We start from the raw sequence: 15,478 nt of genomic DNA on the forward strand, positions 1-15,478 counted from the left end.
AAGCAGTCGCTTAACCAACTGAGCCACCCAGGCGCCCTACATTTGAGTTCTTGATCCAGCCATACCTGAAACCAGTACTCCCCAGAACTTTTCATTTCCCCAAGTCAATCAACTTTCTTTTACTTAAGCCAACCCGGAAATTTTCTGTTACTTACATCAGAACAGTCTCAACAGCCATGTGGCCCCCTGGCCCGATTTCTGCTTAACTCTGGCTTTGGGGTGAAGAAGGGACACTATGAATTCAATGGTGAGCTCTCCTGACTCTCGCACCCCTGCTGCCCCAACCTACTGACTCAACTTCCAATCTCCTGATGTGGCCCTCCTTCAGGGCTCCCCCCTTTTCCCTCTTCCATGTCTGTAGCCATTGGAAACTACCACCCCTGTCCCTGCAATGTGAGCAACACAAGAAGTTCCTTGCCATTCTAAACAGTGGCTGACAACCATTATGAAACCTGCAAACATTTCACCACTCCTAAATCAACCCCAGATGACAAAATAATAATCATCAGGAAACTAATGAAAACCCGAAGGAGGACAGATTTGGACCACGTTGTCATTACCCACAATGAGGGATGAGCAGGAAAACATCCTGAGAAAGACATAAAAATGAAGCAAGCTGATTGCTCCTTGGAAGAAGTCTCAGCCCTCTGTTCCCATGAGATTCGAGGCCTACTTTTTCCTGGAAACAATTTCGAGCATCTCTTGGCATCCTTCTGGTAGGGAATTGGTAAAAAGAAAAGAGGCAGCAAGATAAAGCCTTCGTGGCTTTTCACGGAAAGGAGATTCCCAAGGTCTAGGGCGGTGCTTGGGAGAGGAGTCACAGACCAGCAGCCTGATGAGTGTTCTGCTGGTTTCTCGTGGTGACTTAAAACTCAGGGCGTGTCTCCTAAAATCCAGATTTCATTGTCTTTTGAAAGATCAGAATACCTGGCAATAGAGAGCCCCACTCCTCCCAGCTAGTTACCATGCCCATTTCATTAACTTCATCACCTGTGTGGCCACTTTGGGTATTGGGAGTTTGCAATTAGTGGTTTCAAATTTAGGTCCCGTGTGTTTTTGTTTTTAAAGATTTTATTTATCTTTAAAAGAGAGAGAGAGAGCACAAGCAGGGGGAGGAGCAGAGGGAGAGAGCAAAGCAGACTCCCTGCCGAGCAGGGAGCCCAACATGGGACTCGATCCCAGGACCCTGGGATCATGACCTGAGCTGAAGGCAGACGCTTAACTGATTGAGCCTCTTCATGGAAGAGGGAAAAGGGGGGAGCCCTGAAGGAGGGCCACATCAGGATCCGGGTTGGCTTAAGTAAAAGAAAGGGCTGCAAGGGCTCCTAGGTCCTGTGTATTTTTTTAAATCATTCAAAAATGATACTAATTTTGATTTTGGACTAGCCTGATTGACAGAGAATGGCTGCTGGATTCTGAGCAGGACCCCACCCGATAGGGTCCCTCCACCGTGACCTCATCTGCCCCCACCCCTCTCTCATGGGCTCCAGCCACACTGGCTTCCAGGCAGCTCCCATCTCAAGGCTTTGTGCTTGCTGTTTCTTCTCTCGAGAATGTTCTTCCACAGACAGCAGAGCTCCCTCATTCCTTCAGTGCTGGGCGCAGAGGCTGTGGGGATCCATCCGCACCCCGGGGCACCCTCTATCTACCTTCTCTTGATTTTTCCCCACAGACGTCTCACCATCTGACATTCTGTGTACTTTACATATTTGGGTGTTTATTTTTGGTCTTTCTCCACATAATGGCAGCTCCATGAAGGAGTAAGTAGACTTTGATTTTTTTTTTTTGTTCTCTACTATATTCCCCGTGTCCAGAGTAGTTCCTGGTACACAGCTGGTGCTCTCTACATATTTTGGAATGAATGAATGAATGAATGAATGAAGAAAAAATTTCGGTTTTCCATATTGAAGGGTAAAGGGAGGCAGAGGTGGGGGGGGAGTAAGGTGGAGAGGGAAAGTGAAAGGAGCCAACCCCATGAAGTCTGCCCACCTGGTCACTGAAGACCGGGCAGACCCTTCTGGAGCAAAAGGCATTGTCCACTGGAGAAGAAAGGGGGCAAGAAGAAAGATGAAGATCCTCAAGTGAGAGCCTATGTTGGCATTGGAGCTTGCAGGCCCGGGGTCTCTGCTCGGCCACGAACGGTCTCCTCACCCGTGCATATTCTAATCCCAGACGGCTCTGACCGCCAGGCCACCAGCCGAGGACTCGTCCTGGCAGAATCTCACGTGGGGATGAGGAAAGCCAGTGTCTGAGGCTCCGTCCGAAGTCCTCTGGAAAAACCTGAGACACTTGCCAGCTCGAGCCTCACGTCCTAGGCACCTTCCCCTCGTCTCCCACTCCGGGCCACACCAAAGTGCTTGTGCCCCATGGGGAGACAGGATTTCTAGAGTTACTTGCCCCTCAAGGGGTAATCAACAGCATTTAACCATCACGGGCCGTGTCTTTGGTGTTCTCTGCAGGTGAGAGCTGTTTACTCGGGATGTGGACTCGCTTCATGAATGAGGAAACAGACCAGAACAAGTTATGTGAACCCAAGGTCATGAGGCTAGTAAGGAGTAAACTCTGGATCTGAACCTCGACAGTCCAGCTCAGGTGCGTTATGCTGCACCTGAAGCCACAGAATACACGAAAAGATATAAAAATTATAGCTAAGCCTAACATGCCCTGCTTCCCTCCCATGCCTGTCTGGAATTAATGAATTGTCCAGTTAAGTAAAGTCAAAAAGAAGGTAAGTTTGATTCTTTCTATGGCAGTTACAGAGGCAGGGGAGTGCAGGAGTTATGAAGACAACCTCTAGAACCATACTCCTGCATAAAAAGCCTGGCTCTGCTTCTTATACGTTGTGTGACCTTGAACAAGTCACTTAACCTCTCTGTGCCTTACTTTCCTCATCTAAAATGGAAATCATTATAGCACTTCCTTCATAGAATTGTTGTAAGGAATAATGAGTTGATACCTATACTCATTCAGAACAGATCCCAGCATGGAGTCAGCACTCAGAGGTCATTTTTATTAAGATGATATTCATTTAAAGGCGAGTCATTCTTCTTTTGAAGATCTATGACACAGACTAAATGTGCCCAGACCCTAGGGTGCCCTGAGACGAGTTTAATGACATTCTTGAGAGATCTCATTAGTTTCATCTTATTCCCCCTGAGAACGGAGTGCAGAACCATAATTCTGACTAGTGGAAGGTTCTGCGATTTGGGGCATTTCACTCCTTCGGATTGGTATTTCTTAAACATCACTCAGGAATTCTGCCAGGTCTTTGTGCCACTTTTGCTAGTAATTACCTGATGGACTTGAGTTTTAAACCATTTTTATCTTAAGTCATAAAAACTTGTGAAACCATTGGTTTGAGATGCTTGTTACATCTTTTCCAAATGCACAATAAAATACAGACAGAACTCTGAAGAAAGAAAAAAGGTCGTGCATCTTTTAAGTCAATGTGGAAAGGGTACAAATACCCTGTTAAAAGGAAGACTGCCCTTTGGAGGATTATAGATTCTTCCCGAATGTGTAAAATCCCAAGACTGTAGCTTCCTGAAGAACAGTCAGGAATATTCCCAGGGACGAGTTGCCTTCACTTTCGCTCGTTTTTTGGAGTACTTCGGGGGGGAGGGTGTGTGCAATTCCATAATACCTAAGAACACTGTTCTCAGAACTGCAGAATGTGTCCCACCCATGGCTGGCCGAAGCTGTTACAAATCCGATATGGACAGCACATGCCTCATGATTGGGTGAAGTGTCTGAGGCTCAGAGGACTTGAGTCTTCCACCCTAAGTCACACAGCAGGTGGGTGACAGAGTGGGGAGTCCATCCCACACCCTCTTCAACAGCCACCCACCCTCTGACAACCTGCCTCTTGGCTCCACATCATAGCCAAGGGCCTCGCCTGATCAGAGGATGAGGTCATGCACCCCGCGCCCCGCCCCGCCCCCGGCTGGCAAGAAACTGCAGAGGTTCTCAAAAAATGTCCCCTAGAGAAGAATATCACAGCCCACGACCATTACTTTTTCTTTTTGTTGTTCAAGAAAGAATCCATTCATTCTCAACGGCAAGGCAGGGAAAAAGCCACAAGGACTCAGGCTTGGTGAGGACGAAGGTTGTTACTAAAATGTAGGAATAGAACACAAATAACCGGTCAGTCAGGGAGAAGTCTCTGGATCGTCTGTGCGCTCATGCCAGACAGGGCTGCAGGTGGTGGGGTGGAACGGGCCTGTGCTTTGGAATGGAATCTCACTGAGCAGCCGCCACTGGAGTGGTCCAAGCCTCAGTTTCCCTATTTGTTAAATGGCAATACATGGGATTTTGTTTTGAGAGGATTAAAAAAGCTTTGTCAAAGTGTCGGGCACATCAAAACTCCTGTGGGAGACTTTTAAATCCACTTCTTCCCTTCCGCATTCCCCTCCCTGCATACTGAGATGGTTTTCATTCAAAACTCTCAGATAGGAACGCCTGGGTGGCTCAGTCGGTTGAGGGTCTGCCTTCAGCTCAGGTCATGATCCCAGGGTCCTGGAATCGAGTTCTGCATTGGGCTCCCTGCTCAGCGGGAAGTCTGCTTCCCCCCCAACCTCCGCCTGCCGCTCCCCCTGCTTGTGCTCTGTCAAATAAATAAATAAAATCTTAAAAAAAACCAACTCTCAGATGAAGGCATACCCATACTCTTGAATTCTTCAAAGTCCCAAAAGTCTGGGCAGTCTCAATGACCAGGTAATAGCACCAGGTTAAACATCGACAGGGGTACCCGAATCTTAGATGAGCTCACCACGGCTGGATGCAGGAGCTATTTTATCTCCATTCAGCAAATAGGGAAGCTGAGGCACAGCTAGGAGCGACAGAGCTGGGATGTGAACCCTGGCATTAGGGCTCCCATGCCCCAGCTGTTGGCAATACACCATCGTCTGTAAAATCTGGTGAAGACCAGCATTTAGACGAGCTCAGCTAGTAGACCATATCAGATCTGGAACATTCTGAGCGGGTACCATTCAAAAGTGGGGTTAGGAGGGGGCCATGCGTCTCTGGCAGGATAAAGTAGCAGAAGAAAAAAATGAGAAATCTTTTGTTTTTCTTTTTCGATTCATTAAGGCTTGTTGGGGTGAGCAAGAACCTCATTTTTTTTCTTCCCATGACTTCCCTTTTATTTTAACGGGGAAACGTGCATTTCAAAGACTGCTCAATAGCAGCGTTGAAGTCTCAAGTTCAATCACAATGTCCCCATTGTGGCTGGGGGACTCCTTGGCCTTTAAGCTTGGGTTATAAAAATTTGGTCTGAGCCCAAAGTCTGGCTTTAATAGAATATTTTAATTTTGTTTAATGAATATTATTTTAAATCTGTTTGGCAGTTTTAAAATGTGTTCTTTTATTTTCAAATTAAAATTTACTAATGTTCTGTGCTTTCCTGGGGGTGTAGGTGCAGCAAAGAGTGGGAGTGATAATAACACAAGCTACCATTTACTGAGTGCTTACTATGTGCCAAACACCCTGCTCCATGGTTTATGGGTGCCACCTCTCCCAGCCCTCACCACCACCCAGGGAACAGCGACCATGGCCTCCACTGTTTGGGAAGCTGAGAGAGTCAACCCCCAGCCCGAGATGGCAGAGTTAGTGAGCTGGGGGCTTGAGGCTCAGACCAAGTCTGTCTGAGCTCACGGGCTATGCTCTTAACCACTGCCCCACAGTCTCTTGATATTGAAAAAGGACCCAATTGACCAATAACTTAAAGGGACATCGATGACCGAGTACGTGATTCCTTATAACCTCAAGGGCAGGAAGGGCCGGCTCGAACAGAAGAGCTCCCCTATTGGGTAGTCCATGTAGATGGGCACTGCCTCATTTAAATTCTCACAAGGGCCCTTCAAAGCAGTTATTACTGTTGTTATTATAGCATCTCCATTTTATAGAGAAAACTGAAACCCACAGTTTCATGCGGCTTGTAAATAATAATAAATAATACAGCCGCCAACTCTGATATAATTCCTACTGTTTGCCATGCACTGTTGCAAACACTTTATATGTATTTACTCCATCTCCACAACTCTTTGGGGGAAGGTACACAGTTATCCACTCTGTTTTACAGATGAAGAAACCGAGGCACAGAAAAGTTTGGTAACTGGCCCAAAGTTAAATCGTTGGTTTATACAGAGCAGGGATTTGAATCCAAGCAGCCCCGCTCCCGGGTGCATGCTCTTCATCTCTAGGCTGTAGGTCAGAGCCAGGGCTTAAATTCAGGAAGCCTGATTCCTCCCAGCCCCCAACATCACCACCTGTTCTCCACCACCACTTGACAAAAGCAGAAGGAAGGTCACAGTGCACAACACAGTTCTAGGCACAGAAGCCAGTCAGTATACTGCTCATATTGAATTAGGCAGGGCTTCTTTGAGTAAGGGTCTACAAAGCTGGGTCTATTTCTCCAACCTGCTGCTTGAGTATTGGGAAGCTCAAGAAGTCATATCACTGCCCTCTGGATCCTCAAAGGTGAGGAAGAGGCAGTGCAATGTTGGTGGAGACACACCAGGATCCTACTATTGGAGGGGCAAAATCGGGTCCTTTTTGCCTCTGGATCTCCAGTAATTAGCCCGGCACCTAGAACACAGCTCGGTAAATACTGCTGAATAAGTGAATGAAAGCATGAATGCGTTCTAACTTTCCCCCAGCACCATGCAATGTATCAGGCATGTAGGAGGCACTCAATAAATCACAAATCAGTGAAATGGTCTATGCAATGTCGCAAGAGCATGTTCTTCCTTGTCAACAAAATTTGTCTTGTCATATTGCAATAGCTCAGGGGTCAGGAAACTTATTCTGTAAAGGGCCATGAGGTCTCTGTAGTAACCACTCAACTCTGCGATTTTAGCACAGAAGCAGCCATAGGCAATTTGCTTAGGCCAGGTAACTGCAGAGATGTGGCCAGCATTTCAAGATTCCAACACTAAACCTTCTTTGATTTCTACAGGGACAGACTCAAGGTTCTATGAGAATCAGCAGATGTCTCTCATGTCTGAGCTCAACTTTTGTACCTGACCATCAGCTAATATCCCCCAAGCAAAACAAATGGAGACGAACTTTAAAATCTGGCTCTCCAGGCCAGACTTGTAGAGGAAAGGTAGTATTACACCAGGGGGCAGCCTGGATAGCCTAGTGGTTGGTTAGGCATCAAAACTCAGTTCAGTCCTGGCTCCGACATGAGCCATGTAACCTTGGGCAAGTTATTTCACTTCCCTGAGATTCAAGTTTTGCATCCGTAAAATAGACACAATAATAATAATAATAGCACATTCCATCTAAGGCTATTTGGAGACAGAAATGCGATTGCTTAGCACAGTGCCTGCAACAGTAAGTGTTCAATAAATATGGGCCGCTCGTTATTACAAAAAAAAAAAGTCTTATGTTTTCTTAAAAACAAACAAAAAACTAATTTGCTAAAAATAAGCACAAAGAAAGCACAGCCAAGATGCAGGAAAAGACATTTCCAAAATCAGGTTCCTAAAGATACTCCAGAAAGGCATTCCATGGTCCCAAGGTGTCAGAAAATTCTGCACTCAAGATCAAACCACTAGCGAGCCCTCCAATTTCTCTTGCCCCTCCCCCCAAAGCCTGCTTCTGCGTCTTTTTCTCACTTTGCCTTTCTTGTGGATGCCAGAGCAGCGCGGAATACATTTGGAGGGTTTCAGACATTTGCTGAGTTTAAGACATTCTTTCTCCCCTCCTTCCCTGCACATCGCAACATTCAAGTCTCCAGGGAGCGTGGTCTCAGTGGCAAGAGGACAGCACCAGAGAGTTCTGGCCCGTGGCAGACCAGAAGTGAATAATCTCCCCGGCTCCATTCTTTTCCCCAGCCAGATGGGGCCCACACTCTGTTTACAACAGAAGCGGCAAGTCACAACTTGTCATGCCGCGTGACACCATCCCGGTCCCGGCCGCGAGTCCCCACTTCCCTCTACTGTACTGGTCACACAAAAGGCCAGAGGTGCAGGAATCTGCCTCCTGTGCTCCTTCCCGTCCACCACCTTCCCCACCAAGGACATTCATACCTTTGGTGGAGAGACAAATGTTTCTAGAACACCCCGAAACAAAAGTCCCCATACAGACAAATAATACACACCCGCAAAAGAAAACACTCTGTTTGCATTGACACCCTTTTCTGTCTCTTCTGAAAGGCGGCTTCCTCCCTGCGTGGGATTTCTATCAGCACTCAGGTTGCTACCAAACTCGGGGACGCAGTGGACACTCTCTCTGTCTCTATGTATTTCAGGGAGCTGCCCATCAATGAAGACCTAAAGGTGCGTGCTTACACAGCCCGCCCCACAGCCCGCTAAAAAAACACACATGTGTCCGTAGGCACAAAAAAATTGCTTTGGAAACAACAAATAACTTTAACCGCGAAGTTCCTACAGGAAGGGGATGGGAGGTGAAGAAACTGACCAGAAGGAACAAAAGACATCTTGACCCCTGGCTGCCGCAGATCCGAATGCCAGGAATGAGACTTCTGCTTCGGAATAAGGGGTTGCCCTGCCGGAACCTGCTTTTTCTGCAGAGATGGGAGAGGGAAGGATCCGAGGGGGATGGGAATTCCAACCCCCCACACCTCACTTGACCCCAAGAATGTCTTCAGTCATCCTCAGAACCCAAATCAAATCGAGATCTTTTGACCGTGGGCTCTGCAGCCCCCTTCCTCGTCCACTTCAACCAAACACATCTACCAGCAGGAATGCGGAGTTGGCCGAGGTAAGGAGAACTGGTGGTTTTCGCTCTGTTTTGGTGACCTTCATAGGGCTTATTTATGCAACTTCAAGCTCATGACCTAATACATGTTGGTTTGGCTTCTCTTGTCATAATAGCAGCCTGTAAAAAGCTTTTGAGAATTCCCCATGTTTTCTTATTTTGGGTCAAGAAAATAAAAATCGATATCTAAGTAACCTTAAAAAAAAATGGCCCGCACAATCTAAAAATTTGGAATATTTCCACTAGGACTAAAGATATCTCTTAAAGCCTCAAAGAGCATCAAAGTTAAGGCCAACAATTGCCATTTTTTAAGGTGAGCTATTTGGTAATAGCATATGTGAGAATTAGCTAAGAGGGACTTTTTGACATAAGTCAAACAATGACATTTAAAACTCACGTTAAAGCAATTACCATGCAGAATTTTTCCGTGTTTTTCCCATTTCTTAAACAGAAGTGTATATGTTTTCAACATAGTTTCTTGCTGTAATTTTCTTTCTTGGCAAACCCACATCTTACCATGAAACCCAAAGTATGCACGCTACAGAACAATAATGGTTGAAACAGACTCGGCTGTCTCTGGCATGATTTTTCTTTACGAAATTAAAATGTCTTTTGGCTAATATGCTGTACGTTTCAGTTATGAAAGACCATTCTTGGGAGATGAATAGAAAAGAAAGGGGAACTGACAGATCCAGCTGAAGCGAGACAAAAGTAAGTTGCTATATTCATACAGTAGTCAGACCCCCCAGTTCCTCATTCTTCGGGGGGGAAAATGTCGATTTTATCACTTTTCCTCTAGCTAAATTCACAGGGAGTTGACAATTCTCCTCGGAATGACCGTGAGTCAGTACGTACAGATACATGACATCTGGGAACACACAGATTTTTAAAAATCTAACTTCACTAGCTATTCAAAAGGGAAAAGGCGGGGAAAAAACCCAATGCCCCTGAAATCACACACATTTTTGTGTTATTGCCACAACACAACTGATACAAAATGACAGAATAAGTTCTAACTTCCTTTAAATCCTCCGTTCATTTTGAAACCTGTCTAAATTAGCATTCTCGGGCAAAGAAAGTTGACGGTGTGCACAGTCTCAAAATTGGTAAGACGAAAACCTGTCTCCCTTGGCTACCTATCTATTCATCTGAGTTCCTGTTTTCAATTTCTGCATACATCTGAACGCAGAGGCAGATCCTGCAAAAAAAGCACGCAGGCGTATCTGTGCCCTAAACCAGGATCGTGCAAGGGCAGTGACAACAGGGAAGAGGCCCCGCTTTCTAGAGACCCCAGACTGTGTGCAGAGACCCTCTCATCCATCCTGTCGGGCTCCGTCCCAAAGTGGGGGCCCCTCTTATCCCCCACAGACCCTCTGCCTGCCTGTCCCGGATTCAGGGAACTGACGTCCTCCTTTAACCTTCAAAGTGGCAAAGATAAATCATTCCAGTTACCTGACTCTTGGGACCACCTGTTCCAAATTATTCTTCGCTCTCCAAATGTTTATAATCTCACCCCCAAACAACAACCCACCCATCGTGATCCAGCACCTTCCAGTAAACTCGATTTGGACCGCCTACCGGAACATTTTAGGGCCTTGCCACTGCCCGTAAACTTATTGACTCTTTTTAGGAACTGAAATGTGTAGCGTTATAATATCGAAGGAACAAATCAAATTAGCCCTTGAAAATAAACATTGTCCTTTACAGAACCGTACACAACCTGACGAATATCATGTCTCAGAAAGGCTCATATTTGTGTTTTCTCAATACTTAATATGATTTTTCTTCCGTTTAAAACAACAACAACAACAACAAACATCAGGGCAGAGTCAGAAGATAATTGCGTTCCATGCATTTCAGACCAGCCTAATTTGGCATCTCTCGCCAAGGGAAAGGAGAGCAGGAATGTTCTCTGGGCCAAGGTTTTCACAGCGCATGGGTAAGGCACGGTCTGCAGAGGTCTGAAGGCCTTGGTTCTGGTTTCCCTCACTCTGCAGCCTCTCATGAGGCATTGACTTGAGACTCAGTTCCCTTGTTAACAAAGTTCGGATAGGATAATAATAATAATAATTAATAATAATAGAATTCAGGTCTGGTACACAAGTGTCCAATACAGGGAAGGCATTTTCATCTCATTACTATTAAACACAAGGATAGAATTTGCAAATGCAGAGAAAGGGCAAAGATACCAGGAAGAGGAGAGCGAGAAAAAAGAAGAAAAAGCAGCAAAAAGGGTGCCTGGGTGGCTCAGTCGGTTAAGCGTCTGCCTTTCGCACAGGTCATGATCCCAGGGTCTTGGGATAGAGTCCAGCATGGGCTCCCTGCTCGGGGCGGGGGGAGGGGGGGGAATCTGCTTCGCCTTCTCCCTCTGCCCCTCCTCCCTGCTCGTGCTCTCTCTCTAATAAATAAAATCTTAAAAAAAAAAAAAAAGAGAAAGAAAGAAAGAAAGAGCAGCAAAAATAAACTTAAAAGCCTGTGGCTTCCTTGGCCCTCTCTCCCATGAATACACCTGGCAGGTACGTTCGTACCTGGAAATTGATTTTAAATCACATGCCATGAAGAACAAGTTCCTGCCCCCTCCGATTCATTTACAGAGACAACTGGGTCTGAGCCAGTCACTTCAAGTATTTGCCACCTGATGGAGGGGGTTTATCCTCGGATTAGAAGAGGTGTTAGTCAAACACCATTAGGCCAGTTAAGATCTTCAAATAGCGAAAATGAAGCATTGTCTCAAGCAAATTCTCTGCTAATTGTTTCCCTACTAGAATCTTCTTTTGGTTTTGTATGTTTGGGACTGTTTGAACCGCCACCAACAATAAGGGGTGTGGGGAATGGGCCATTCAGGAAGCTGTTATGATTTGGGGGGTGGGGATGGGGGAGGCAGGTGGGGAGCGAGAAGAGCGCCGTGGGGAGTGTGCATGAGTGTGTGTGTGTGTGTGTTTTCTGTCAACAGGCTGTGTTTTCTCAACTCTGGGGTTAATTCTCTGTAGAGATTCCTTTTGAGCAGAGTCCACCAACTCCTTTTTGAGAGCAGCTAGCTAGAAAAAAAAAAAAATTCCTTCTACCAACAAAACCTAGTCTTGGCAAGAGTCAGAAGGTTCAGCCTTTGGAGGTAACCGAATAACCAGCCACTTAACCTCCACAAACCCCACAGATAAGGTCAACACATCAGCGGGCAGATTCCCCCTTTATAAAAAATCTTTGGGGAACGGGGTTCTCCTGTCCCCCAAGGAATGCCTATCAGGCCAGACAGCCTAGCATTTTATCTGTGCCTAGGTGAGAAGCAGATGAGTTTTTACCTTGCCACGTGAGAGAAAGCCTTCTCACCCAGCCTGCACACACATGTGTAAACACACACACACACACACACCTCAGACCTGTGGCCACCGCCTCGTACTTGCGCCGTTAACTTCTTCCACGGGCCTTTTTATGGTAAGGAGGCCTGCCCGGCAGAGACAAAACCCTACCTAGATACAACCTCTACCACCCATGCCTTACAGAAGGGAACGTGCTGTTCAAGGTGTGCGTGGATATACAGAGACGGGCAAATGTCTAAACAAGATATCTGCACTCCCTTCATTTTCGGCTGACAGCTATGGGCTGTCTCTCTCTGCCGGAGAGAGGCATCTGTCATGAGCGGCTGGGAACCCCGCTTATGCACCAAAACGGCCTGCGATTTTATTATACAAGGAGTTTATTGCTGGCCTAATTAGTTTCAAACTGGGCGTTCCAGCTGAGGACACCTAAAAAACATCTGGTGGAAGAAAGCGGGAATGAGTCCTCGTTCTGAGCCGGTTACGGTTGGATTTCTGCATAACTCTGGTCTCTCGCGCCCGAACACAAGTTATCTTTGGAAAAGTAACCGAAAAAATAAGGAAATGTTTCTTCTTTGTGGGAAAGGAGTCATCTTGTCATGGGGGAACCCAAAGCGTCTTAAAGTGGACGTACGTGCTTGGACTGTGTCTACCTTTTCACAAACTGCCGGGGTCCCCATATCTGGCTTCACCCAATTCAAAATGTACTTAGCTCCACCACAGAGAGCTTTTGCTGAGGACTTCTGCCTTGTTCGAACAGCAGCTAGCATTTTATCAATTTATCTGTCTGGAACAAGGCTTGCAATTTTGTATGTGCAATTTAAAGCAGAAGGAAGACCACATATTTGAAACAGCATGTCTTGGTGTTTTTGCCAAATGGTAATCCTATAACAAGTCAACAAATCATAGCTCTTTATGATGTGTTTAATACAACACAAAAGGCATGAAAAGAAGACTTTAGAACTTAAGTGATGAAAGGATCTGGTTTTTAAAAATCCCAAAGAATCAGGATAACATCTTTTTATTTTCTTTCCTATAGCTATTTAACATTAGGAAAGAGACTGATCTGTTTATAGAGTATTCTTCTCCACACAGCCACGACACGAAGTGAGCTGTTTTCAAGGCAAAGGAAAAACGCCAAGTCCTTTAAGATAAAATAGTTAATAGTGCGAAGCTAAAATTACAAGGGAAGAATGGTCTAACTACCAAGTACTTGTGGGGCCTTCGAACGGCTTTGAAAAAAGTTCAGGCCCTTTCGGATCTAGCCGTATTGGTCAAAAGTGCCAAACGTAGAGCTTCCTCCAAAGGCAAAGAGATTTTTCATACAAACACAATCTTAGGCTTAGTCAAAAGCAAGATTCAAACCATCATCATTTATGACATCCATCTTTTATTCGCTTAGTCTGAGGATGTCTAAATGCGAGGAAGTATAATGTTGAAGGGGTTTAAAGATGGGGGGAGAAAAGTGGAAAACATGAACATTTCCTTGGGTAAAGTTGCCTGAAAGGTTTTTCACGAAGATTATTTTTAAAGGGAGGTCTCCCTGCCCTGCCCCCCACCTCCCCAAAAGGCCCAGAGGCTGGAAATGCGGCCACTAGTTCAGTACTCACACTCTGGTAGTAGAAATCAGCACTCAAGCAAGAAAGGGCTCATGAAATGAATAGATTTGGTTTGAAATACAGCAATTGTCCGCTGCTTATAATTTCCTTTGGAAGGGAGCTCTGTAACTCAAACATAATTCAGCACTCAAATCCTTACTTGATGTTTGTAAATCATTCTGCCTCCCCTCTGCTCTTGCTAACAACCAGACTCCGATGCTCACTCATTTCGCCGCACCTCGTCATGAAAAGGTCCCTCCACCAGGGATGATTTATACCTCAACGTTTTTATAAAGTAATTAAAGATTACGTAGCGTTTCGGGAAAAGAGGGGAGAAAAGAAAATGGTATCCATAAAGATGCAGCCTCGGTCTTGCTTTGCAAAAATAATTCAGACCGCAGCGGCAGGCACGCTAACTGCGCCTGGGGGGAGCGGGACCCTCCCAGCCAAAGCGCTTCCCTCTCAGCCCCCGAGAAACGCGCTCGCAGGACTGCGCGATGCGAGTATTTTTACCAGTCAAGCTCTCCTAGGATTCCTGGAGTTTACAGACTATTTATTTGGGGGCAGGAAATATATTGGAGGAGTCAAGGCCAGCAGGGCCGTTTAACCTCCGGACTGCAAGGCTAAAAAACAATTCCTTTCTCCACTTTCTCCCATTGCAGCAAAACCCTAGCCTCCTTCTAACCAGTCTTCGGAGGCAAAGTTTTTTAAGTTTTCAACTCCGGCTTCGGCAAGCGCCGGGACGCCCGCTCCGGTACAAAGCCCCGAGAGCCGGCCCGCGCAGGCCGGGCGCAGCCGGGCTTTCAAACACAAATGCGGCTAGAAGGCGGCGGGGCGGCCGTTCCCGCCCCATCCCGGGGGCTCCACAGACGGCGCCCGCGGGCGTGCGTTGGGCTCCCAGCGCCTCTGCGGTTCGGGCCGGGGTGGGGGGACCACCGTGAGTCGCCGACGACCCGGGCCCTGAAAGGGGCCAAACGCAGCCCGCCGCGTCTACACCGCCCGCGCGCCATGCACTTGTCCCGCGCGCGGGAGTGCCAACTTGAGTCGCTGCAACCCGAGCGCAAAAGGAAACTGAGGCCCGCAGCCCGGCTTTCCCGGGACCGGACCCGCCCGCCGTCCCCGCCGCCCTCGCCGCCCTCGCGCCCCTGGTGCCCTAGGGGGTGCGTGGGCCCGTGCGTCCCCCGAGCGCCCCGACAGCTGCGGAGGCCCGGGCCCGGCGGGTGCGCGAGCGAGGCGCAAGGCGGAGGCCCGGGGTGGGCGCCCCGACAGCTGCGGAGGCCCGGGGTGGGCGCCGCGGGCGGTACTCACCGCGCGCAGTGGAGAGGGCGCCCCGGCGCGGGCGGGCGCGGGTCCGACGCGGCCGGGCTGACTGCGGCGGGCACCGTGCTGCTCTGCCGCTCCGGCCGCCGCCGCCGCCGCCGCTGCCTCCGCCTCCTGGGCTGCGGCGGCCGCTGCCTGCGCGGAGAGGACCGGCCCCTTCCCCTCCCCGGGCCGGGCCCTCCCTCTGCCCCCGCCCGGTCCCCGCGCCGCTGCGTGGGCGCGTGGGGGCGCCGAGGCGCGGCGCTGGGCTCGGCGGGCGCACACCCCCGGCGGCTGGACGCGCGGCGCGGGGCTCCGGCCCTGCCGCTGCCGCCGCGCTGCTCTCCGCGCCTGCAGCCCCGCCGAGCGCGCCCGCTCCTGCGGGTCCTGCAGGAGGCGAGGGCGCAGCCTCCTCCCCACCCACCGACACCCCGCACCTCCTCCCTCCGCAGCCCAGGCGCGGCCCCTGAGAAAGGCACCTTCACAATTACACCGACATTCATTCATTCATTCATTCATTCATTCATTCATTCATTCATTCAT

The 15,478-nt window shown here is 48.2% G+C and overlaps 1 protein-coding gene across 1 annotated transcript in view; it reads right to left on the reverse strand.

Moving 5' to 3' along the window:
- EYA2 (EYA transcriptional coactivator and phosphatase 2) overlaps positions 1-15,006 on the reverse strand; it is a 209,175-nt gene extending 194,169 nt beyond the window's left edge. Inside the window, exon 1 of the mRNA XM_081832260.1 lies at positions 14,945-15,006. The gene's annotated coding sequence lies outside the window, so the exon portion shown is untranslated. The remainder of the gene's footprint in view (positions 1-14,944) is intronic.
- Between the last annotated feature and the right edge of the window lie 472 nt (positions 15,007-15,478).

Source organism: Leptonychotes weddellii, chromosome 10, assembly GCF_054177405.1.
Source record: "Leptonychotes weddellii isolate Sample4059 chromosome 10, ASM5417740v2, whole genome shotgun sequence".
Classification (NCBI taxonomy): Eukaryota; Metazoa; Chordata; class Mammalia; order Carnivora; family Phocidae; genus Leptonychotes; species Leptonychotes weddellii.